Source organism: Rhamphochromis longiceps, linkage group LG9 (assembly GCF_057381845.1).
Source record: "Rhamphochromis longiceps isolate RC_006_pf linkage group LG9, R_longiceps_female_GT1.1, whole genome shotgun sequence".
In the NCBI taxonomy this organism is placed as follows: Eukaryota; Metazoa; Chordata; class Actinopteri; order Cichliformes; family Cichlidae; genus Rhamphochromis; species Rhamphochromis longiceps.
This window is the reverse complement of record NC_140565.1, coordinates 16,001,665-16,028,788: the sequence shown is the minus strand read 5'-3', so window position 1 is coordinate 16,028,788 and position 27,124 is coordinate 16,001,665.

Sequence of the window (27,124 nt, the reverse complement as noted above, 5' to 3'; positions counted from 1 at the left end):
TTGGGCAAGAAACCTAAAATAGCGGCTCTTTAAAATGCATTTATGTGTGACTACAGGCATACCATGTGTACTCTGTGTTAAGATCAACCAAGACATTGTGGTATTACTGCTATATAAACATATTTGTGTCTGCAACAGTAATAAAAATTGTTTAAGTATATCTATTTCTACAGCTTTTCCTGCTCTTATATTCTTCCCTTTCTTATAGGCAAATAGATTTGTCACAAAAGAGCAGATTGCATCTTTCGTGTGCCCAGAAACACACATACACACAACTTTTACTGAATATAGACGTATTCTTGGTCATGGATGGCTCTAAACCCTCTTTAAACCGAACCTTTATTTCCCCTGTTGCCCTCTGGAAGTATGCAATAGTGTGTGCATGAATGTGTATATGCCTGTCCGCAAATGGTGCCATGTGAATGCACAACGTGATGTTTGTGTGTGCTTTTATGAGCGTCGGTGTATCGTTTCCATGGTCTTAATTAAAAGTGAAGTGACACCGAGTCTCAGTCTCAAAGCAGCCACTGGGAATATTTTTAATTATTTCCTACCTTTCACGTCCCTTTCACTCTTCTATATGTGATTACTGACAGAGACCGGAGATTAACTGACAGTGGGGTGTATTTGCACGAGATTACTGTTTGTCTAAGTTGACAATAATAACTCCTGCTGTAAAACATGCATGTAGGATTGCATGTGGGTCTAACAAAGGTAAAAGAAAGAGTGAAAGTGAAGTTTATGAATGCAATTTGCCTTTATATGTTCCGGAAAAACTGCAAATGACCACAAACATCCATTCTCAAATCTCCTTCTAGGACTGTTCAATGATCGACAACAGGCAGTGCACCTTTACACACTGGAAGACAAATATGCTTGTAAAGGACATACATACACATAACATTTGCTGACATACACCCACAAAAAACACCTACAGGCGCGTATCCTATACAAATCACCACATATATTTTTAATATACACCAGAGGAGTACAAAGCACTAATAGCCTGCCATGCGTGATTTAGTGAGCAGCATATTAAAAACGAAGCTATTCATTAATATGTAAACTAGTGTGCTGTCATTATATGGGGTTGGGGTCGAGAGACCAGGGCGCAGAGGGGGAGTTGCGAGGGTGATGGAGTCAAGGCTGCCAAGCTGAGGCCTGATTGAGTTCAGCAGCGGCTTTTGATAAGTATTTATATTCGTGTGTACGTGTGCGTGCGCTGTGGCATGCGTAAATGGTTGTGCATGTGTTGTTTCGCTGGTACGTGTGTTTGCTTGAGGATTTGTGTATATGTCTGTGTGGATGTGCGTATATGCATTTGCATGAAGCCTTGTGCGTCTGCCTTCCTGAGGTCTCCAGGTCCCCAGGGTGATTAAAGAGAATAAATATGCTTGATTACAAATGTTCTACCTACCCATCAACTCCCCTGATATATGCAGTTTAATTGAGCATCACAAGTAAAGTATGAGTTATGGAACGAACAGACAGGCCAATATCTCAGAGTCAAAGAGGGGGTGGAAGGGAGAGGGGGGGAGACAGAAAAAGCAAGAGTGTAATTTGAAAAAAAAAAAAGTGACAAATATTTTCAAAAGGTTCAAAATCAAAATGTTGGTTTGTAAATGCCATGACATATTTCTTATTCTTGTAATTATTCAATGGGATCTCCTGCTGCTCAGTGCTGCTGTATCTGCTTCTTTGGATCCCCTATTGATCAAAAATACAGTGTGGAGTAATGGTGAGATGATACACATCCCTACTAATGGTGTCACACTATCCTACTTATCAACAAGTAATGGGCCAAGAAAGGTAAAAATATAACTGTTAAGGCAGAGAGATGACTTCTTGTTGGGAACGTGGCTGTAATTATCTTGCTTTTTATAGGTGCAATGTGTTTTTTTTAAACATTTAAAAATGTAAAAGAGAATGTAGATAAATAAAACTTCTAGTGTTATGTTGCAAAGGTAGTTAGTACAGTCAGTATTCATAACTTTGTCTTGTACTATAATAACGCCGTGTATAGGCGGGGGAGTCACTGTAGCATCCATCCTGTTAGTTAAACACGGGAGGAAGAGGAGCATGTTTGTCTTTTATGCAGTCGGTGATTCTATAACTTCTTGTCAATCACCTTGAGGACAGGTATGGTAGTAATGAATAAAACTTTAAAGGCGATGATGGCTGAAGCTCTAGGCAAGCAGCTACTGGAGAGAAGGATAGAGGGGCAAGCTAACAAGAACTTGGTTTTGGCTTCTCTTGTTGCACATCTGCTTTGCTTACAGTGTTCCCTCCCCACCCATCACTATCCGGTGACTGTTCCTAATGACTTAATGATTTTCATACAGACTTTAAACATAAATAAAAGTAAATCAAAAGCCAAATCTTTATTCTATTACTCAAAGAGTCAGTGTTTATTTGTGTGTTCGTGTCAAGTCGTAAAAGCCTATCCACTTTTATCTTGTAAACTTACACTAATATATAGATACAAGCAAGCAGGGAACTTTGTGAGTAAGAGATAATATGATCCTGTTGTTTACAAAAAAAACTCATGAGGGTGTCTTTAGGCATGAGGTTCTATTTATGTGAACTTAATTTCGTTCAGATATCACTGTTTTTGGATATCACTGTTAGAGGTAATTAAATGATTAATTCCCTTGATACTAATTCATATAAAAAATATTTTAATATAATATTTAATAGAATACACCATATGGTAAGGTCTTTAATTAACCATGGAAATAATTCTGTCATCATGCATTTTATTTGTCTTCTGTGGTCTTTCAGACCTTTTGCTACTGCTGAGCTGACCAGTGCACTAACGAATTCATTTTATCAGCCTGCTTGTCAGTCAGTTCTCCAATTAGGTTTGAATCTATTAAAATGTTGGCTTGTGTATAAAAGCAGGGGCTTTGTAGAACCTCTTAAATTTAAGCTGAAACTGACCGTTTAATTTAAAATTACTGTGGTCGAGTGAAAACTACAGAAAATTGTGTCTTTGTTCAACAAAGTATGGACCTAACTATAGTAGATAAAGTAGAAAAACTAGAAACCACCACTTGGTGTTTGCATGGTTTTTGTAAAGTCTGAATCCAAGAACTGAAGATTTGAAACTTGACTCAGATTAAAACACTGTAGCAGGCGGAGAAATGAAAATTTACTTAGCAAATTTTCCACAGCTTTTACTTTAAAATCTTCAACCTCCTTTAAAAAAATAAATAAAAGGATGAACAATCTGACATTCTTATTCTTACATTTTTCTCTGACTTCTTGCTCACACTTAGAGATTTTCACAATGAAAACACACTCACACAAGGTCCTGCCCCTTTGCTGGGTTTGGTCTAATTGGCTTATTGTCTTGAGGAGCCAGTGACAGAGTAGTTGGGTAGGAGGCAGACTTTCATCAGAGGTTATTGAGAGAGATAGCTAATTTCCCCGTGTTTCCCTGTTCGGGCCTCGGCGCTGCACACACACAGCAAGACCTCTCTGGAGGGATCATTAAGAGTCTGGCATTCTCTCTCTCTCTGCCTCTCTCTCTCCCTCTCTCTGACACACACACACACATACACACTTACTCTCTCTCTCTCTTTCTCCCAGTCAACAACCAAATACACACTGCTAACCTTTAAAGGAAAGTAAGACAAGGTCTGGGTAAGACACAGCCATGATTGAAATGCACTGTTCTGCTCATCAACAAACAAACACACACACACACACGTACAGATATAGGTCCACATACACGGATATCACGATATACTTAAATGAAAGGTGGCATGCCAATAGCAAAACACAATCACATGCACAAGTACGTAATTACATACTAGTTCTCACATAATTCACATTACAAAGGTTTTCTTTCCTTTTTTTTCTTGCATCAGGCATCAATAGAACTTGCTGCATTCTCTTAATTGTCACAGAAATGCAATTTTCCTAGACAGCCATACTATCTAGTCTGAAGAACTTGTTTAAATGTTTTTGGACTTGCCAGCAGTGCACCATTTATTGGTACCATTTACAGAGAATGGCCACTGTAATTAGTGCTAACAAGTCTCATTCTGTACCTCCTGCTGTAATTGTCTTTCCAGTGATTTTTAGTTGGTCACAGATCTCATTTCCTGCCTTTGTGGAGACATCCATCTATCCATCCATCCTGACCGCTTACCCAGTTCAGGGTTGCGGAGGTACTGGAGCCTATCTCAGCTGTCACAGGGCAAAATGTGGGGTAAAACCTGGTCCCAGTCACATAGATTCTTAATTCCTTAAGTAATTATTTTCAATGTGGGTTCACAGTGCAATTGAGCAGAGAGATACACTCCAACAGGTCCAACATTCAGGATGCTGTAATCCTAATTAACAACCCTGTTGATACAATTAGACTAATTGGAAATCACAACTGTACTCAATTTTGTACCATGGTAACAACTAGCAAGCCATTCACTGAGGATCGCATCAGAGCCAAGGACATTCTTGCTTTGATGACAACAAAGCCACCATGCCTGGCACGACTCCCTTATAAGACAAAGATAAGATACGCCATATAAGACAAATCGGACTGTTAGACAAACAAAACTTAATGACATATAATTTCTGCTCACCGTAGGTTAACAATGGGCGGCCATGTGACCTTGAGTCGAAAAATGACTGTCATAATATGTAACCCTGCCACTGCAGAGAATACAGATTGTGTCTGCCGGCCTGTGATGAAAACCTCAATGTTAGAACTTTGTGTCTATGCCACACAGTGAGAACATTGGTAGTGTTTGCAGAGCTGCAGGGATGGATTGTTATAGGGCCAGCCGACCTGCTGAAGTGCAGGGGGGTGGGGTGGGGGGGCAGTCACAGCTTCACAGGCCATAAAAAAAGCTAGCAGCCCTTCTTTAGGGATTTAATAGTAGTAGGAGTATGCCCTGGGAAGGAAGGGGTGCTATTAATTTACGAGCCCCTCTTCTTCTGGGTCAACAAAAATAAAACATCTGGGGTAATTACTAATTCATTGTTAGAAGGGGCATTATTTATGAATGGCAAGAAGAGGTGCTGCATGCTTGTGATTCTTTGGCATCCTAACCTCACCAGAGCTGGGATGATGTGTTGAAGACCCAGCCTGAGGCAGTCCTACTGTCTCTCCTGCCCAGGCCTGATGCACTGTCCCCTGAGTGCAGTGGAAGAAGGGCTGTGGGGCAGAAGTCAAGCGCTGGAGAAAGTAGTCCATCACTTCCTTGTGACCAGCATCTGTATATGTACACTGATGTATTTATTGAGTTACAATATCATTTTAATGTATATACAAACTAAAAATATATATATGATAATAGTCAGTTTCATCCGTATCCTTGTTTGTTGTGTGCTGTCGGTTTTGGCAAATTGCTAAAAGTGTACAGAGGTGACTTATTACTGCATTACTGACATGATATTGATAATTCGTTTTAGAAAATTGCAGTTATTGGTTACTGGTAATACGCGGTTATTATGACTCCCCTACATGCATATATAAAATGAATTTTCTCTGCTGTACTCTGTTGCGCTGTGCTTGTAAAAGCCTAACCTAAGGGGAAACACTCATTATGTTCTTTCAGTGCAGCTACAGTGACCGAACAGAACAAGAGTAAGATAGCAATAGGCATCAAATCACAGGTTTGTTTTTTTTTACCCACAATAGCACAACAGCAGCAACAGGCCTGATGCTAGTCAGAGAATCAATCTTAACTGCGGTTTCTGTTAAACGCAGCCACATACTGTCACATTGTACAGAATTACCGAAAACCTCTCAACAGCAGAAATTCTAATAGCTCTCAATATGATGAGAATACTGGTATTTTTAGGCATTTGATCCATCCTGACGTTCATGGATTTAAAAGCTTTTGTGTTATGGCTGTGAAATGATACATTTGCAGGCCTGCTTAAAACTCAATTTAACTGTAGCTGCAGCATTGCCATAATGGCAACCCTCTATTTCCAGAGCTCTCCCAATCAATAACAAATTGCTGAAAGCACAAATGATTCCATTTTCTGCTAGGGGGAAACGAGAATGATGAGAAAATAGGTGAAATTGATATGTGAGGGAATATTATCAATGCTCTAAATGTCAGCGGGATGAGGTACTATGACCTCTCGGGGCCGAGGGTGAAAAAACACAAAGATAAACCCCAAAATGCAGACAACAATCACTCTAATGCAACAAATGGGAAGCATGTTAGGGATTATTCTTCCATAACAATAGGTGACAATTGAAAAATGATTGCTATCAAAGAAGAATACTGGTGTAATCGAGTTTTTCAAGTTGAGGTTCATCTAAACTATCAGTGGTTACAGGCCTAATAATCACAGCGCTGTGTACACTACGTATAGCAAGTGGAATCAGCCACTATGATGTCACATACTGGTTAGTGAACGACCATTTATAAGCCTCAAAGCTGGTCTTTTGCAGTTCGCCATCTTGTTTTTCTTAAACAAAAAGTGATCTTATTTGTATGACAAGGCGAAGCTGGTGAGTGGCACTCAGTAGTGAAAAATACCTCTCACTGAGGTCTAATATTTGACCATAGGCATTTCCACATAAGCTTTACTCTTCCAACCCTGTGGTTATGTCCGTCTTTTATATCCAGTCTGCATGTTGGACTGCGAACCAGTAATTTCCAACATGATGGGAACAAGAAGTGAGTTGCTCGCTTTAATGGAAAGTTGTAAGGTGAGGCTAGCGAGTGTGTTTCTTTTACTTTTCCTTCTTTTTCTTACCATTTGGACTAAAAATGTCCACTTAATGTCCACGTGTAAATGTAGACAACCCAAAGGTGGAGTCTGGTTTGTCCTAACTGCTATATTAGCTCTATAACTACTAAACCATGGTAAAAGGTGACGCATCACAAAGCTTCAACTTGTGCCTGTTATATTACAGATGGTTCCTTCTGTCAAGCTACACAAGGTACCATCCGCAAAAACAGCCATGCTGAACTAATCGAATTATGGTGTCCAGTCATCAATCGACCCCAAGAGAGACAAAAGTATTGAAGGCCAAATCAGTTCTCTTATTATGAGTAGAAATACATCACAACATACTTCACATCACAGCAAATCAACTATATTTTGAAAAGGGGTAATATAGTCCACTGGTTGTTAAGAGTTGTTAGAGGACAAGAGCGATCTTTGTGTTAATACCACAAGATCTCATACAGAAATCAGTGACCACTTCCCGAGTACTTTACATAATGCAAAGGGGGCTTCTGTGTTGTTCACATTTTTCACCACAGTTGACTAAGAGTAAGTAAGTAATTTGTCCCAAGTGTTAATAAAGCATAATACACAGTAAAAAATAAGATAATTAGATGAAACTGCCTCTTAAAAGCAAGGCTATGGTTTCTCAGAGCTTGTTCTCAAGACTTGCCACTCAACTTTGGTTTAGCTACGTTGGAAGCCAGTAGTCAAAGAGAGCGTGGAAGGCGCAGTGTTGTTTTTATATGGGAAGAGCATGGCATTTCTCCTGGGAAACATTTATTTTGCATCGGGTTATATGCATGAAAAGGCCATCAGATGTTTGATAAACACCTGGGGGGGAAAAAAGCGAGCAACAGAAGCATCCAGATCGTCGCTCATCCCTGCGCAGCTGTGCAGTCATAGTAAACAGTCTGTGTGAATGCTGGTTCATCAGGTTTACAGAAACCATTATGCAACATATCTGAGGTTTTGGGCAACATAACTTTTGGAATTCATCCAATCCATCCATTTATTTTCCCAACTCTTAAACCAAACAGGGTTATGGAGTGCCTCGAGCATATAGCAGCTGACACTGCAAAGGAAGAGGTCACCGTTCTGTAACACGAGTAAGGCAAAAATACAGACAACCATTCAAAATCGCATCCACCCCTTTGACCAGTTTTATCATGACCAGTTAACCTGATATGCATGTTTTAGTCTTTGGAGGAAACTGAGGTGTGCCACTGTCTTTAAGTAAACAGCTAAAATTGTCATGGTCTTCAAAGTCCAGGACTCTCCCCTCCCCTTCTGCCCTTTCTCCTTCTCACTTGTTCACTCTCTTTCACTCTTTTTCTCAGCTGCTTCCAGTTGAAACATTAGGCTCACTCACTGAGTCTAACAGTCTCTTTGTTTTCAGCTGCCTTTGCGCACTCTTGCTGCTCCTCGCCCTCACTGTCTCCCCTCAATCGGAAACCCCAAGTTTTGGCCTGCCTGCCCACTCCTGGCTGCTTTCTGCAGATACCATTTTAATAACTCTGTCAGACATGCATTATGTACTGTGGATTTGTGCTTGGGTCCTTCTGTCTTTATTTTTGTCATATTCTACAAGATAGACAAAAGTTTGCCAAGACTGTGAAACTTATTTGTAAGGGCAAGTACATATGGGGAGCCTCACTTCATTTACAGAGAAGCTAACATTTATTTGTTAGAAAGAGTAAACACTAGATGCTCCAGAGTAACTATCATGAGTAGGTTAAATACATAGAAATCCAAAGCAACCAAATTTGAGTTGTTTTTTTTTGTAAAATAGCCTTTAATTTGCCATGTGTTATTAATATTTACTTGTCTTTAATTTGTGTTAAACTGATTGTGCTACATCTGACCTATGTAACTGTAATGAAACGTAATTTCAGTTTCTGTATGTACACAGTGCATGCTAGTTTAAACTATCATAACAACAACATAAAGTGATGTAAATAAATGTTTAAACAGTTTTTCTTTGATTCTTTAGGTTATTAATGAATAAACTGAACTTCAGATACTTCTTTTATGTCATTGCTCTGTGTTTTTGGTGTCCTGTCACATGCATTTGAAAGTCAGGGAATTCCTGAAACCCCCCCCCCCCCCACCCCGCACAGACAGCACAGCAAGTAATTGTTACCTTACATGGTTGTTACATACATAAATGATAAGGGAGTAAATGTAAGAGCAGACAAAATAGCAGCGTGATAAGATAAGGTTCTTCACAAGTGAAACTAGGAGATCTCCTTGACTTAATTCAAAACTAAGCTGCTTTGCATGCTCATCTGCTGGTGCGACTGTCAAAAGAGAAAATGTTTTGTGCTCCTTCTGTAGTACAGTGGTTTCCTCAGGAATGACTGCCTTATAGTGTTGTTAATTCACGGCCCTAGGCAGATCCCCTTTAATAATAAAGAAATGAAAGTTGGGAAATATTACAGAGCCACAAATTTCCAAATATATTGGAAAATGTAATTTAGCCACAAGAAAGCTCATATTTTAATAAAGAAGCTTTTATTCCCTAAACTGCAAGAGGTTAAAAATGTACTGAAAATCTGGCTATAAGCAGAACAATGCTGCTTTGTGGCCAATATTTTACGTATTTAAAGCATTCTTGCTCAAAGTAACATTCAAAAAGCAAAATAGACACAAAAATGGCAGGAAAGTCCTTTCAAGGCGGAATAGGCTTTAGCTTGAGACCTGAATAGCATATTTTTCTTTTTCTCTTAGTATTGTTTGTGTTTGTTTTCAACGTGTTAGTTGCAGAAGGCGTAATTCTAAAGCAGCGCTCGTGCTACAGCTCTATTGCACCTTGTGCAAAGACAAGACAAACACAAAAAAGCATCAACACTGAAAAATGTAAAACATGTTAAATGTCCTGATGTAATTCAGCTCAGCACGAGAGTCTCTACTCAGCTCTGCTTTCATTTACAGTAGTGCTATTTCTCCCGTCCACGTCACTCCTCTCTACTCCGTGTGTTCATAAATGATAGAAAAGAGGAGAGACAGGTAAAGTCAAGATAGTGCTACTTACCCTTCCTGTTAAGTGCAATAAAAGCATCCAAGAACTTAATCCATAATAAACTAGAGATGACCAGATTTCGACCCCAAACATCTGAAAGTAAGTCCAAAAGACCCGTAAAAAGAGTTCTGATGAGCCCCTGCAAGCTTAACACAGCTGACCTGTCGCCACTAAAGGTGAATAAAACATCTGTTCTCTTCCTCATGCCTCCCATTGTTGTCAAATTGTATTTTGCTGCATGAAAAAGCTGATTGAAGCTAATAAAAAGGATGTTAATTGCGTAAGTCGGAGAGCAAAAAGTAGATCCAGCACCCCTTTTTTTAACTTTAATTTTGACTTCATGTTTTCGGGTTTTGTTAACAAAAACCACCTTGATTAGGTTTAGGAATAGTTAATCGTTTTAAAACAGACTATTTCTACAACATTACCTATTCTTCTTTAAAGGAGCTGTGTCAGTTGCACTTGCCTTTTTTGTTATTTACACTTCATTCATTCCTCTGGTCAAATTTCAAAACACTTCACAACCTGCTTCGATGAGTCAATATCATTGTTTCTCTCATAACACGATTGTTTCCCAGCACAGAACAAGACCACAGCGTACTAATTTCTCATAAGCAGCAAAACACGGCAGTGTGTATCGTACTCATCACAGCCTGCATTCAGTGAAATCAATAATGACAGGCCACATATAGCTCAGCCAAGTCCCTCTGAAACCTTGTTAGTCTAAATACCTCCAGGAAATATGTGCTAATAAATGAGAATAAAATTAACAGCATCTACTCACTCTGGGTCCATTGGACTCTGATCTGACCATTGCAAGGACTTACCCTGCAGTGATTTGAACCTATGCTGGTTAATTATATTCTCTAATGTGCAGGCCAGAACAAAATTAGAAGCACGTTAAATTCAACAAACCCAAACTGACTTCACGTTTTTGTCTTGTCTGCCTCTCGCTTCGGGCTCAAAAAACTTTAGACTTTTTCCATTGGTTTCTTGAGGCTAGCGATGGAGAATTGAAAGCATAATCAGAGTTTTGGGAAGTGTGTATATTATGTAACTGTACAGCTGTGTTTTATCCAAATAAGTCATTAATCGGGTAAATCAATGAAGTAATCAGGTCAGTCAATGTTTCTTTTATAAAGTAATCTAAAACAAACTACTACTTGTAAAAATAGTCTTTCTGAAACACCAAGTCATTGATAGAACGAATCGAGCCAGTCAGACTGTGTGCCATGTTTTACATTTGCCTCAATCATTAGAAGGTTTTTAAGACTCGCAGCTACAAAGCAGAGCTCGCAGAACATTCTGTCTTAGAGGAGACATTATCTACATGTGCCCCCTTCATTTTTAAGTATCTACTCAGTATGTGGTCACTGAATTGCACAAACCCGGCTTTTACTCCATTTGTACATATAAGAGATGATAATTAAAAGAAAAGAAAAGAAAAGAAAGAGAAGTATCCAGTTATTAGACTGGTACTACACTGAACAAAAATATAAACGCAACACTTTTGTTTTTGCTCCCATTCCCCATGGGATGGACGTAGAGACCTAAAATTCATTCCAGATACACAATATAACCATCCCTCCCAAACAGTGGTCACAAATCAGTCCAAATGTGTGGTAGTGGGCACATCTGCTATATTGAGATAATCCATCCCACCTCACAGGTGTGCCACATCAGGATGCTGATCTGACATCATGAGTAGTGCACAGGTGTACCTCAGACTGCCCACAACAAAAGGCCACCCTGGAATGTGCAGTTTTGTCTCACAGCAAAATGCCACAGATGCCACAAGCAATGAGGGAGCGTGCAATTGGCATGCTGACAGCAGGAATGTCAACCAGATCTGTCGCCCGTGCATTGAATGTTCATTTCTCAACCATAAGCCGTCTCCACAGGCGTTTCAGAGAATATGGCAGCACATCCAACCGGCCTCACAACCGCAGACCTCGTGTAACCACACCAGCCCAGGACCTCCACATCCAGCAGGTTCACCTCCAAGATCGTCTGAGACCAGCCACCCAGACAGCTGCTGGAACAATTGGTTTGCACAACCAAACAATTTCTGCACAAACTGTCAGAAACCGTCTCAGGGATGCTCAACTGCATGCCCGTCGTCCTCATCGGGGTCTTGACCTGACTCCAGCTCGTCGCCGTAACAGACTTGTGTGGGCAAATGCTCACATTCGATGGCGTCTGGCACGTTGGAGAGGTGTGCACTTCACGGATGAATCATGGTTCACATTGTTCAGGGCAGATGGCAGCTGAGAATGTCCCAGTTCTTGCATGGCCAGCATACTCACCGGACATGTCACCCATTGAGCATGTTCGGGATGTGCTTGACCGGCGTATACGACAGCGTGTACCAGTTCCCACGAATATCCAACAACCTCGCACAGCCATTGAAGTGGAGTGGACCAACATTCCACAGGCCACAATTGACAATCTGATAGACTCCATGCGACGATATGTTGCACTGCATGAGGCAAATGGTGGTCACACCAGATACTGACCGGTTCTGGGTCCCCAGACCCCCAATAGCGCAAAAAACTGCACATTCCAGGGTGGCCTTTTGTTGTGGGCAGTCTGAGGTACACCTGTGCACTACTCATGATGTCAGATCAGCATCCTGATGTGGCACACCTGTGAGGTGGGATGGATTATCTCAATATAGCAGATGTGCCCACTACCACACATTTGGACTGATTTGTGACCACTGTTTGGGAGGGATGGTTATATTGTGTATCTGGAATGAATTTTAGGTCTCTACGTCCATCCCATGGGGAATGGGAGCAGTAACAAAGGTGTTGCGTTTATATTTTTGTTCAGTGTATATATAGCTCCTTTCACAAATGCACAAATACAAAAAGAGGTTAAATCACACACACACACACATTTACTGCCATGGTGATTGGCTGTGTCTGAGTCATGGCACAGCAAGACACTTTATCACTGTATCCTGGTTTTAGGTAAGCCTGAATGTCTGTGGGTTGAGAATTTTATATTAAAACATACTGTGTGATCAAACATGAGAAAGTGAAAATGTTATCTATCCATCCATCATCCATCCATGCTCTTCCGCTTATTCAGTGCTGCAAGGGAGCCGGAACTTCTCCGAGCTGTCAGAGAGCCAAAGACGGGCTACACTCTGGGCACTTCACCGGTCTATTGCGGGGTTAGAAAAAAAGAGAGTCCTAAAACTGTTCTTTAATATAACTAGTGGTTTAATGTGTTAATTCATGAGTTATTTATGTTACAACGCCATGCAGTACCATCTGGAAAATATCTGATTGACAACTGCTTCATTTTTTAGCGATGATGATCAGACTCTGTCAATGCAGTAAACGCAAACCTGGATAGAAATACATACAATGGGACACTATTAGTCATGGACTGGCCTCCCCACAGCCCAGAACTCAGCATTATTGAAGCAGTATGGGATCATCTTAACAAAGAACTGAACAGCAGGCAGCCAACATCCAAAGAACCGCTTTAAATGTCCTGAAGACTACATAAAGAGATTAGAAGAAAGTTTGAGCGTTCAGGTTTTTGTAAAAATAAAGATGGTCATACCAAATATTGACTTTCTGATATACTGTATTAAACATGTATGCTTGCACATGCATCAGATAAATCAGTGCACCTGTTTCCCATTTTTATATATTTGTTCTTTTTTTACTGATGCCTACAAATTTTTTTTTTGCACATGCAGCGCACAGTCTTTTGCAAAACAGGAGATCCTACACTTCCTGCGTACGTGTGTTTGTATGCGTTCATGCCCTTGTGTCACTTTGATTTTGCGTACCAAATGTAAAAGCTTGACTTGTATGTCCTCCCTAGCAGGAAATAATTGACCAGTCATTCCGGTCTCTGGCTGAGAGTTCAGACATTCTAAATGTTGTGCTGAAGTGTCTAGTCTGGAGTGGACTTTTCAAAGAGAATTAGTGTGCTTCTCAACCACCAAATCACTGCAGAAATGTAGTCAGACAGTCTAATCACAGATACTCAGTGTTTCTTCTTCTGGAAGTTTCTTCCACTTCACCAGACCTGCCTTGCAGCTGCATTCATCTTACCTTCCTTTTTGTATTCATTTCGTTTCTCTTGATATGCTTGTCCGTCTCTCTCTGTATGTTTCTCCTATTCTTTTTTCATTTTATCTATCTCACGCTGTCTCTGCCAGTGTCTGACAGTCTGATTATTTCTCCTTCCTCTTACACCCTATCCTTTGTTTATATGTAACTATATGAGGAATTTATCACATTTTTGACACTGGACAGTATGGCTTCCGTTGATAGCGTGCATTGGAAGACGTGTGATTTTTTTGACTGCATTGCGTGTGCGTATATCTGTGAGTAGGTGTATATGCACGCTGACATGTGCACGTATATGGGCCTGCCGTGTGTGTTGACCACGAAGGTATACCACAGGCCATTTGTACCGGCCCAGTGCTCCTACGAAATTGCCTCTGGGTGTGGGGGTGCTCACAATGTTCTGGACCATTAGCTCAAATAAGTCACAGCCAAAACTCTTAGTATCTGTCTCACTGGTCAAATGACAAACTGTGCATCCTCCTAAATCCTGGCTGCTACCAAACAGGCATAAAGAGAGAGGGAAACAAACAAAAACGCACAAAGCGAATGATTTCTAAGGCACATGCCCTTTCAAACTAACATGCTCAAATTAATTACAGTCTAATTGCACTGTGGGCTTTGAGAACTTACACACAGCCACACATAAATAATTTACAATCATTTCTTCACATCAGTGTGCCCATAAAATCTTCTAGAAATACAAATGAAAAAAAAATATATATAGGTCTGGGTACTTCTTGAAAGTTTTTACTCTCTTTTTTGTCACATATTGCAAAACCAATCTCACTTGAAAGAGTATATGGGCCTTTTGCAATCCGATCATTATTACAATATCTCTTCTTAATCCCTATATCTCTTATTGATCTTCTGATTTCAGTCTTTCTTCAGTGGCTGGTATTATAGCATTGAAATATTATTAAGTATTGCCTGTTCTGATTGGTTTCTATATATTTAGGCAAGAATATATAAAGAAGGGATATATCCTGCACATCTTCCTGACAGTTTCGTACTGGTAGACTTCTGAATCCTCTTCGTGAGACACTAGTCCACCCCATAGCCACTGTCAGGACAAAAGCACTAAATATTCAATGGACACACACACACACACACACACACACACTCACGATACATTAAGAAGTGGGGCACGGCGTAAATCATAAAATAAAGACATCCCTCATGTGTGCGCACACACGCACACACACATCCAAATACCCATGCATATATGCACTAGCTAGACGACTATTTGGAGCCACAGCTCCTTCTCATTGTTTATTCTCCCTTTCTGCCTTTCTTCTGTTGTTCTTTAATTCATTTTTCATCTGCTCATCGTGGATGTGTGTCTGGGGCAACAGGCACGGCAAGCACTGCCCTCTGTAAGGATATTGTATTACTCTCATGTGCAGAGACAGCACAAACACAAACCAAAAAACTCTCAGATGCATGGGAAAATACAGTAGTGTTCACACACACACACACAAACACACACACACACAAACCATCCTCTAGAGTAAATGAAGCCTTAGAATTATTGAAGGTACCCCCAGCCAGAGATGGACTTTGTTTTATTCATCCTCTCATCCCCATCGTTCTTCCCTCATTCCTCACCTCCTCATGTCAATTTTGCACGTGGGTACTCTTCCTCGTTGCGACCCTTCACCTGAATCTCCTCACCGATCAGAGTTGAAGTACACCTGGAGCATGTTTCACCCAGTTTCATCATATCACCTGTAATATCATATTTGGGGTGCTTGGTTTGGGTCGTATTTCTGTGTCTGCATTTGTACACCAGAACCCTTCAAGTTATCAGTGATAGTTAACATTACTCTAAGCCTTAGCAACCTCAGATTGTTTTCCATTGTACTTGCATGAAAGATTAAAATAAGGGTGACAAAGACATTTCAAGTTAAAAAAAAGAAGAAGCTAGTTTTAATTGTATTTTTTCATTCTTTCTCCACCTTTTAGATAAAATGCTACAAGTTAGTACTTCATTATAATAACTGCACCTAACTATACATATTTAAACCAGTTGGTCTTGATATCTTTTTGTTTTTGTTTGTTAGAAAAAGACAATCACACCAGCAAAAGCATTCTTCTAGGAAAAGAAATCATCGCCCATTTTATGGGTTACAAACAATGACACCATGTTTGGACCATGATTTTTTTTAAAAAGTCTTTATAGGTGTAACCCCAACCTAACCACAGAGGGAGCTTGCGTTTAAGATGCTTCACGCCATGATGGCAGTATCTGTGTTTGAGAGATACAGGCTGTAAAAAACTCCGTTTCCTACCTGTGGAAGTCTATAAATGGCTGCTTTGCTACAACAGCCTTGACCAAAGCTGGTGAAAATGCTCAAGAAAACAATTTAAAGCAAATGTAGCAGAGGAGATACAGTAGGATTAACGGTGCGTTCTTTAAGTTGTAATAGTGTTTTTGCTTTTGAGTGCAAAAGGAGTTCAATCTTGACTTTAACCCTCTTCACATGATGTGCACTTTCAGGTGCGTTGTAATGATTAACCAAGGTAACTTTGCTTTGTTCACTAGTCCCATTAAAGCGTAAAACATGCTCACTGACACTCACGTGTACTATATCTACAGCTAGATTTGTAAACAATTACACATTTCTTTCTTCCACACACTACCACAGTGGGTTTTAAATTAAAAAATACATAAATAAAAAAATAATATGTAATTGAAGTGCAGCTTTATGTCATGTGGTTTAAGAAATATAAACATCTTCATACAGTTTCACATTTTCAGATCAAAAACAGAAGGACAATTAACACATAAGCTGTTTCGTGGCCTGTTTCCTTGTTATTTCATGACCTACAAAGCAGATATAATATTAGAAGTGGATTCAAAGTGTTTGCATTTCACATATTTTCACTGCAATTATAAAGGGTAAAGTCCAAAGACATGGGACTAAAGGATGCCATCATTAGACTGATAAAACAAAAGAAACCTATCGGAGACAGAAAAAAAACAACAACCTGGTACATCCTTAAAACAAAGGACCGCAACATTTGCAGCATCCAACCAAATCAGGAAGACTCTCGAGGAGGTAGTCATAATATTGTCAACGTCTAGAGACACCACCCTGAATGGAAGCACAGAAGGTTTACAACAATACAAACCACTGGCTACACTCAAGAATAGGATAGCCAGATTAGACGTTTCTAGTAAATGTCTTAAAGAAGGAAAAAAACACTCTTTGGACAGATGAAACAAGATTAACTTATACCAGAATGATGGGAAGAGAAGTATGGACAAAGAAAGGAACAGCTCATGATGCAAAGCATGCCGCATTATCTGTCAAATGTGGTAGAGGTAATGTTATGGCATGGGCATTTATGACTGCTGGTGACTGCTGATAGAAGTAGGAGGATGAATTCGAAAGTGTACAGAGCTATACTCTGCTCAGATTCAGCCAAATACTGCAAAACAGATCAGACAGTGCTTCATAGCACAAATAAATAATGACCCAAAGCATACTGTAAAAGCAACTCGAGTTTCTCAATGCAAAGAAATGAGAGAATACGTTTTTTGGTTACCGAAGACAGACCCACTACAAGAGGACGGCTGCAGTACAGGCCTGGCAGAGCATCTCAAGTGCAGGCAGTCAGTGACTATAAAAACAATGATTTTGAGGCCCTAAAAATGGAGGATTATGTAAAAAAATGGCTATAATTCCTAAACAGCTCATGCACATTTTTTGATAAACCCCTCGAATTTAAGCTTAAAATCTGCACTTCAATCACATGCTGATTGATTTGAAATACACTGGGGGGGTGCACAGAGACAAAACCACAAAAAGATGCGTATGAATCCAACCAACTACGGACCTCACTGTATGATTTAAATACAATCAATATTACTGAAAGGCCTTAGAGACAAGTTGAATCATTCCTACAATTTGCATGACAGTATTTATTAATTTGTCTGCTATCACAAACACTGGCATTGATTCACTACTTTATTTTTGCAAGGTATGTAATTCACTAACATTTATTAGCCATTTCTCATCTGGTTAAAATAAATATACATCAAGACATTTTAAGTAATAGACACAAAACTGTATCACAAAATCACTAATTTCAATATGTTGCTTATATTATACAGGTTGCAAAAATTCACTTAATAGTGAATAAAACTGAAAGTGCAGCAACAGATTACCTCAAATACCTAGAGAGTGAAAGGGACAAGTTACTTCAACAGCGACAGCAGCAACCAAGGCCGACACAAAGGAGCACAACTACAGACTCGAATCTAAACACAACTGTGTACAAGTGAAACCCCAAAGGTACAGCTCCTAGTACTGGCTGTGGACTTTATTGCTTGCTTGTTCCAGGATGTGTGCAAGACAGGCATGGCTTTTTGTCAGAGGTAGGGAAAAAAAAAAGTGGATTCAATTTTTAAGATGATACAATGATACAAAAAAGCAACAACAACGGAAATCATGTGCACACAATGCAGTCGCAAAAGAACGATGCCGAAGCAACAGACTCCCTCACCCAGAATGAATGAGCTATCACCAGAGAGTACCACATTCACATTCATTACGTGTGATCCCGGCCTGAGAGGGAACTCAAGTACTAAAGCACTGACATAGGAGGCAATCACATTAAGCCAGAGTTTTAACAGTTAAGACCTTTAACCGGAAAAACAGCTTTGAGTTGGAAAACGTGTGTAAAACAGTGAGTCGAACCCCAGCCTCACCACCTCATTTGTCTTCGTCTTTCTGCCAATGGAACAATGGCTTTTGTTTAACCTTGTTTGATTTCCCTCTTAGCGCTGATCCCCTGACGAAGAGGGCTATTATTGGGCCTCTCAGAGAGGCATGTTTCACTAACGAGCGATCACTAATGAAGGCTTTGATGTAGGATTAATTACACTCCAAATTGAATGTCTAATTGCTTTTATTCCCTCCCGATGAAATATGCTCTGGCTGCCACTTCAATGCCATCTGTTGTAATTAGAAAAAGAGACGGCTAGGGGAGAGGAGGAGGAGGAGGCCAAGGGGAGGAAATGGATTGTGAGGTGTAATAGATAAGACCTTTTTCCACCCAGTAAAGTTTATTCTTTTGTTCTGTTTACAGATGATCTCTTTTATGTTACAAATGTGTCCTTTTCCCATCACCTCACCTCCTTACCCTCACCTTTGCTAACCTCCTCCTTTCTGCTGTGCCTTTGCTTGGAGCTCTCAGATAGATTATGTGAGGTTATCTGTTTCCCCTTGCTAATTGCATCCTCTGATGAGTTTAGACAAACACATTAGCTAATTGCATTTGTGCTTCTCAGACACTGCTTGATTGATAAAGTGCATATGATGCTGAATCATTGCACTGTTCGGTGGTTATTCATCAACTGGCAGTCCACATAAACACGAACACACACACACACATACAGTAAACACAGAGGGAGGCAGAAATGACAGAGTGTGATTGATGTTGTGTTTTAAGAGATTGTTTCTGATCTTATTAAAAATCATTGATTTCTTTTAACTGTTTTTATTCTGTGATATTTGATTACTGCAGGCAATTTAGAGGGTGATGCTTTCACAGCTACACGTTAAGTTCAAATTAAAACTAGCGAGTTTCACTTAGGAGCCCTTACGACCAGTTACACTATGTTTCTAAACAAGTTTATTGTATCATATTTTCTCATTTTCTCATTCACATCTCTGTGTCACTGAAAAATGATTGTTATGATGTTGGTGACATTTGGTTCAAATAAAGAAGTTTAGCCCTGACTTGCAGAAATCTGGACATAAGCAATAAGAATGGTGTTTTTAAAAGTTGCTCAAAGGCTAACTGCATATATTGATTATTGTAATATTTTATTTTGTCCCCATATGCTGAGTGTTTACTGAGCACCCACAGATACTTCGCTGCAGTTTCACCAGCTAAAATGGGATTAATAACACAAACTCTAACACGACTTCCATCCACAACTACCCTTTATATATTTAACACAGACAAGTTGCACTAAGCCAACTAAGCTTGCATGTTTTCACTGAAAAACCAGAGTCAGGTTAAATCTCCTGGTGATTTTAATAGTACTATTTAATATTAGTTTTACGGTCCAGAACCAGGAGGCCCAGGTCTTTGGGTTTTTTGGCTGTTGTAGCTGCTTCCTCCTACGGTATCTTCTCATAGTTAGTGGAACAGGAGGTAGCAGCAAGCACTCTGTTACCAAAATGTGATCTCATCCCTCTGTAGGATTCTTTTTTTTATTGCTACCAAGCAATAAGCCTTTTTAAAATAACTAATAACTTGTCACACTGTGTTCTGTAACCTCATGAATCATCGAGTTCATTTGCCAGTCAGATGCGCCACATGTTTAACGGACAAAAGCCTGGCGATAGAATAATAAATGTTTTAGCTTACATTAAGTGCTGTTAATCAATATATTTTATTCTTTGTGAAGTTAAAATATATGATAATTAATATCTGACCTAACACATGATTATGAAATTATAAAATAGGGTGGCGGTGGTTACACAGTAGTTAGCACTGTGGTTTCACAGCGAGAAGTTCCTGAGGTTGAATCTATTATTTGAATATTCTCCCTGTATCTGTTTGAGGTGGTGATTTTAAGTAGGTGTGAAAAGTGACCATGTCACTGTGGCAGCCTTCAGAAAGAATGGTGACCTGTTCTGGGTGATCCCTGCCTTCTGCCCCGTGACAGCTGTGGTAGAAATTAATAACAGAGAAAGAAAATAGAAGAATGGACATGATTATGACGTGTTACAGTTTTAAAGTTGTTTTACACGATCTAAAAACAAAGGATCTCAAACTGCTTGTCTTGCTCTCCGTAACAGCAGGCTATTCAACAATGAACCTTTAATTTGAACTTAACAGAGACATTACATTATAAGTTCATTAAGGTTTTTTTTTATCATTCTTTAATTGTCTGGGTAACTCATAAAGAAACAGAAGAAAAAGGCAAAAACAAATCTGTTGCAGAAGTATTATTATATAAAGACTGGCTGCGTTTTCTGCATGCGTACCCAACCCTAAAAAGCCTATTCAGAGCCTGGAAAGCCCCTGGGTATCTTAACCAAAAGACCACCTGCCGCTCCCACCTTGTCATTTCTGAAGCCCAGAGATCAGTTTTTAAACAAAAGCCTATAGCATGTGCTACGACCACGTGCCAGGTTCGTTTCATCCTTCACACTTTTACTGAGATGTCTCCTTCTCTTATTGTTACTTCACTCTAAACCCTCAAAGAGACAGAAACATCTGGGATACGCCATCATTATAACAATACAGCAGCACATGTATAGGGCCAATAGGTGGGCCGTGAGATTATTATGTTGCATAATGGTATTATGTTGTAGAGTTTGCATTAGCATCCCAATGAATGGGCGTGTGGCAGGTGTGCTTTGTAGCGGCGCACTGCCTCTGTCTGATAAGACAATGACACAATATGACGAGAAACAACGCTGGTTGTCAGCAATTGTCTTCACAAAAAAAAAGATGACACACTTGTCAATACCCATGCTCTGAGTATATGTGTGCGTGCGTGGCTGTCTGTGACCACGCGCACGTTAGAAGGACTCCCCTCGGAGCAAATGGCTTTAAGCAACACAAGCGTCTGATCAATACGTCGATATTCAGCTCAGGAGGTCTGACGACACATTTTACGCACACGCCCGCAGAACTCTCACCAGCACGCCCGCAAGTACGCATTTACAGAGACGCACACACAAACGCGCGCTTCGGGCTCTGCTGCGTGTGACCCTTGGCTAATCAATTTTTCGCCACATGATAGGGACGCTACGCGCCGCCATCGTCACCGCTGTATCATTAGACAGCAACACACACATACGCGCGCACACTCAAACACCAACACGCGCACTATTGTTGCTCTTATAAAAGATTATAGTCTCCAAAGACAAAGATGGATGTGATTAACATCTTGTCCATTCTTTGCTGGAGAAACAGACACGCGCACATATACACAAACTTGGTCTCCTGACTTCATCCCTGCAGCTACAGCATGCTGGATGGATGTCAGCTTATGGCAGCGTATGTATTGTTGTCATTGTTATTCTAATGGCTGACTGAAACAACAGTATGGAAACCAAGGGAGACAGAGCTTGTGTCTTCAGATAATCCGACTGTCCGCGCTCCACACTCGCCAATTGGTCACGGTTAGGGGCCTGCCAAGTCAGATAGCACACAATGCACGTGTGCGCTGATTCGTACGAGCTCGCGTTTGTAGGCGCAAGACAGGGAGACAGTGGAGGGGGCTGGCAAATCAGTGCTTGCACAACAACCTGTCTCTTATGCGTATATATGTCTGCAGCACAACTTTTATGTAACCCAAACTGAAGGATAAACATGCAGGAGCCGGTGATATTAGGTGCCTAAAAGTGTAAAATGGGTCATAAATAGGCAGATTACCAATCTATGGTGCTTGTACTCCTAAATGGCTGATTTACAATTAAAGTTTTACATCATCTGATCTTAATAAGATGGTCAAACCTTGCTTTTAATGTTCTCATTTTTCTTTTAATGTATTTCTTTTCTGTGATCATTCCAAAACCCCATTAACACCCATAATATCGGTATGAAGACAGATTATCCTATATCCTGGGCAGATGAAACCTGAATGCTTAGAAGTCATTAGACATGGGTGAGAAATTTATTTATTTACATTTTTATATATATAATTGGAGTAAATCAACCTTTGATCATCTCTATTTTGGCTTAATTGCCTGGTGATGTTTTGAGGTAGATGCTCAACTTGGCTCTATCTCTCCTCCTCTTCCACTAGCATATGCACACACACACACACACACACACACTCACACACAACTGCACAGACAACTCACACAAAGTACACTCTGTACACAAGCCCATTCAGTGAAGTAAACATAATTTAATTGCATATCTGGCTAACACGATTCAATTACACAGAGGCATTTAAACCAATCACTCCCATGGTCTTCATTCATATCAGTGACATCATTCTGACCATTTGTGGCACCACTTAGACAGTAATGAGCCAAATGAAAACGGAAATGTGGCACTGAGAACATCACAACAGGCTATGGAGGGATAATGAGTTAAATGGGGGTTGTGTTTTTATTGTTTGAATTAATCGACTCATGCGTCTCTGCCAAACAAATAAACAGATGAGGGCTCCATTAGCTGTTGCACGTTGGTACACACTTTGAAAGGCAATGTCAATGTCAAGGAAAAAAGCTTATGATGTAAAATTTGCAAAGCACACTCAAAAGAGAACTTAGAGGGATGTGATCAAGAGTCATTTGGGTCCACCCGTGACGTAAGCCCGAGGTTAAAGATGTAAAATGGATGACAAACAGTAAACATTTCAGCTTGAAATGAGGTTCAGTAGACAAGGGCTTAAGTGCAATTCAGGGTTTTCATGCTTTGATGTTTGAATACAATCTGAATTCTGGCCACAGCACTGGTTTCTGAATGTTGTTCTGTCTATGTTGTCAAGAAAATTTATTGTTTTGTGGTTGATGTCTTGACCTTATTTAGCGCACAGATACACACAGAATGGCAGGGCAAAAGCGTGGAAAAAGTATGTCAGCTGTCCGCAGACTTTAAAATGGCAACAGTTATTAACTTTGAAATGTTAAAAGGCAGCACAGTATGTGAAGTTGCTGTACACTAAGTGGTTCCATCACTTCAGCGAAAGTTAATTGTACCCTGCATGCATCCCCGTGTATGGCCTGTGGATACGGCATACTTCATTTTCCTCTGTTAGTCAACTGCCTGTGTGAAAAAAACCCAACAGCATGAGGTGATATTAGAGCAGTAAAAGGAAAAAAACCCACAACCTAAAGACTAATCCACTGGTTCCCATAAGGGAAGAGGGTGATTGTAACAGCTAAAAAGTAATGAAAATAATTCTTTAAAGGTTTAACCTTTTTACAGGATTTAACCTTTAATAGGTCACCAGACATGAGCTTTATTCCTGGGAGAGTTGCTGGGTGCTTTATTTACAGGCTAAGGTGAGTAATTCTTGCTCTGTAAATAACTACTTTAAAAAAATATGCTCATAATTTAAAGACTGCATGCACAGAAGGTAATATCCATCCATTTTTTTTCTGCTTATCCAATTCAGGTTGCAGGGGGGTTGCAGCCCCAGCTGTCGTAGGGTGAGAGGCAGGGTACACCCTGGACAGGTCACCAATTTGTCGCAGGGCTAACACAGACAGACAACCATTCACGCTCTCGTTCACGCCTACGGTCAGTTTAGAATCACCAATTAACCCAACCCCATGTAATTTTTGGACTGTGGGAGGCACCCGGAGTACCGGAGAGAACCCATGCAGACATGGGGAGAACTTGCAAACTTGACACAGAAAGGCCGTATACTGGATTCAAACCCCAGACTTACTGTGAAGTAAGAAGTTAAAAATGCAAACGTGCGCAAATTCCTATTATATATTTCTTCTGTGTAATGAGAAAAACTGACAATCTTGATATTGTTGCCCACATTTCAATTTTATGTTAAACCTTATGGTAGCCAAGACCAAAACAACAGTTTAAAATTCAAATTCTGACCATTAACATCACCAATGTCATCATCATGGGTGTACATCCTGATCATTATTCAGCATGGGATGTTAAACTTAAAAAATAGGCAAGGACAATAGTGAAGACGGTTCATATCAACACGTTTTCACTCCCAAAGCGTAGCATTTTACGCTAGGTGACGAATCGTAGGTATATTATGCTTTCAGCCACCCAACACGTCCCTATATTTCGAGTTCGGAAACATGAGAACCGTTTGGAATCAATCTGCACATGTCCGTTTATTTTACTTAAATCCCTTTGGAAAACGCTAACATAATTAAGGTGGTGGTTAAGGTTAGGGTTAGGGCTGGAATACACGGCTGGAACGTGTGTTACTGTGGGAGTGTCATTCTATTAGATTTCCTACATAATCAGGCACGTAGCATAGTTCACATGGAACGCCTCGGGACCTGACAAATCGTCGGTATATTACGCGTTAGGAGTTAGAACGAGCTGTTCACATAGATCACTTTAGAAATCAGATAAATCAAATCAATGTATTTTGATGTTTGTTGCTTAACTAAAGAAATTCGGCATCGTTTGAAATTGCATCAGTTTGTAATGAAGCATAAGCTAAAAAAATATGGCTTGAAAAAAAATAGTGCCCACGTGCAGCTGGCACTGCAAAAGCCCGTAAATGATCTTAATGAGGTGTAGCTCTCCTGACAGCTTTAATTTCTTCCCATCGTGCCTTTAGTTTGCAAACAGACCTATACACTGATGTTAACATGTTTCCATCGGAGTGTCAAAATCATTTTCAAGTTTCCCAATTCTCAGACAAAATTTCACACTGAGCTGAAAAAATACAGGACAAGTGAAGCAGATATTACCATTTATTTTTAAAAATCATTAATTCTATCTGGAAATGCAGGGATAGCACTCCAGAAATGATTTAAATTACAGGAGGACTGGTGAGTTTGCTGAAAAATAGTATCTAATTTTGGCTATGATAATTACTGGGGAGTGGGCAAAAAATTACTCACACACGTGCCTTGGACTGAAATAAAATAACTGATTAGGGTGGTAATATTAAGCTCGCACTACTTTCCCTAGAGAAATAAATCCCATTCAAATGGGCCCTAAGTATGCTTTGCATGGACATTTAAAAAAATGCTAGCAAACTTAAGATACAGTTTATAGAAAGTATTTTGTATTAGTCAACTCACTCCATTTCTTCAACGGAAGCTTCTAGAAATTACTTCTTATTCTGTCTCAGCGTTTATATCTTGTTCCCTTGCAGCTTTGTGTAAACCAAACCTTTGACCTCAGATAGTCAAGCGGCACACAAAAGAACCAACACATATACAGGTAATACACAGCTTTTAATTGGGTTTATGCGAGCCATAAGCTTAGAGGCATAAGCTTCCTGGCTTTTGAGGACTAAACTCTAAGGCAGTGAAACATCATTTGAACTATGTTTTTTAGTTTCAGTACATCACTTGCCCAATCACAAGGCTCCTTTCACTTTAAAGTTCCATCAAAAGATTTCCTTTGATACATTTTGATGTATGGGTCAGCCTGTACCGAGGCCTTTCAAGGTGGAAAAGAGAAGTATATGTTTTTCAAACTTCACACATCACAGATGAGACTCATGCTCCATTCATTCACATTTGCTTGAACTTCTGTAAGACAGGGCCAGATATCAAAAACAGGACATAATTCCGTTTTTGTCTAAGTTTGCAACCACACATATGGTTTTGAGTAGGCCGGCATTGTTGGGTTGTCTTCATATAATTTGACACAAAGATGTCTGTGTGCTTTTCTGGGAAACTTGACTCACGTTGTCATATCGTTAGATGAGAGCACAAACACATGAATCAAATTAAAAGATTATGAGCGGAGGAGGGTGAAAGAAAGGCCAAACAGGAAGAAGAGAGTGATGTCAGAAAAATCACTAGAGAAGGAAATTGTATTATTAAAGGCTGATTGGTAAAGAGAAAGCACATCTAATGTCAATCGAGGAAATGGTGATTTTAGAATATGGACAAGCTATAATATACTGTATGAACATCTGTACCAAGTACAGATGAGGCTGACAGCACAGAGGCCAAGAAGCTATTTTAATCCACTGCTACCTCAAAAGCAACGTTACACTTTTCCCCTCATGAAGTTACTGTTTTGCCATTTTGAATTCCAATAACGGTCCATAAAACCACAGCCGATATATCTAACACAGGGTAATTGCAGTCCATTGAAAATACAATATAGAAGCTCCATATAACTTTCACTGATTTCAACACTTATCTGAAGCTAAACTTCCCCCCTTTCATGTATATCCATAATCACCTTTGCTATATCCGACAATTTATCGATCTTTCAGAACTTTCATCTGAACATCACAGAGGATGTGGCCAGTGGAAAATATGGATCGCAATGTCCATTATGTGTCCCCTTACGTGTATTAATCAACTCTATTGACCTCACTTTCCCTCCGCATGCCACTCCGATTGTTTGTTTACCATTAGGACCGAGTGTCTTGGTTGTTCAATAGCCCACCTCCATCTGCATTTAAACAATGAAACTATCAGCTAGGTAACAAGAGTGGGGACAGCAGCTCAATACTGCCATGAGAGGTCTCCAATAATCAGCTGGGTTGGAGGCAGGCGGGACGCAGCCAAATACAAGCAAGCGGTATTGACAGACGCTGGCTGCTTTCAATCAGGTTATATCTACTGGCAGGGAAATCGGCTGCACTCTGCATGGACCCAAAATTATCACTGATGAAGACATCAGTTGGCGAAACGGAGGTGAG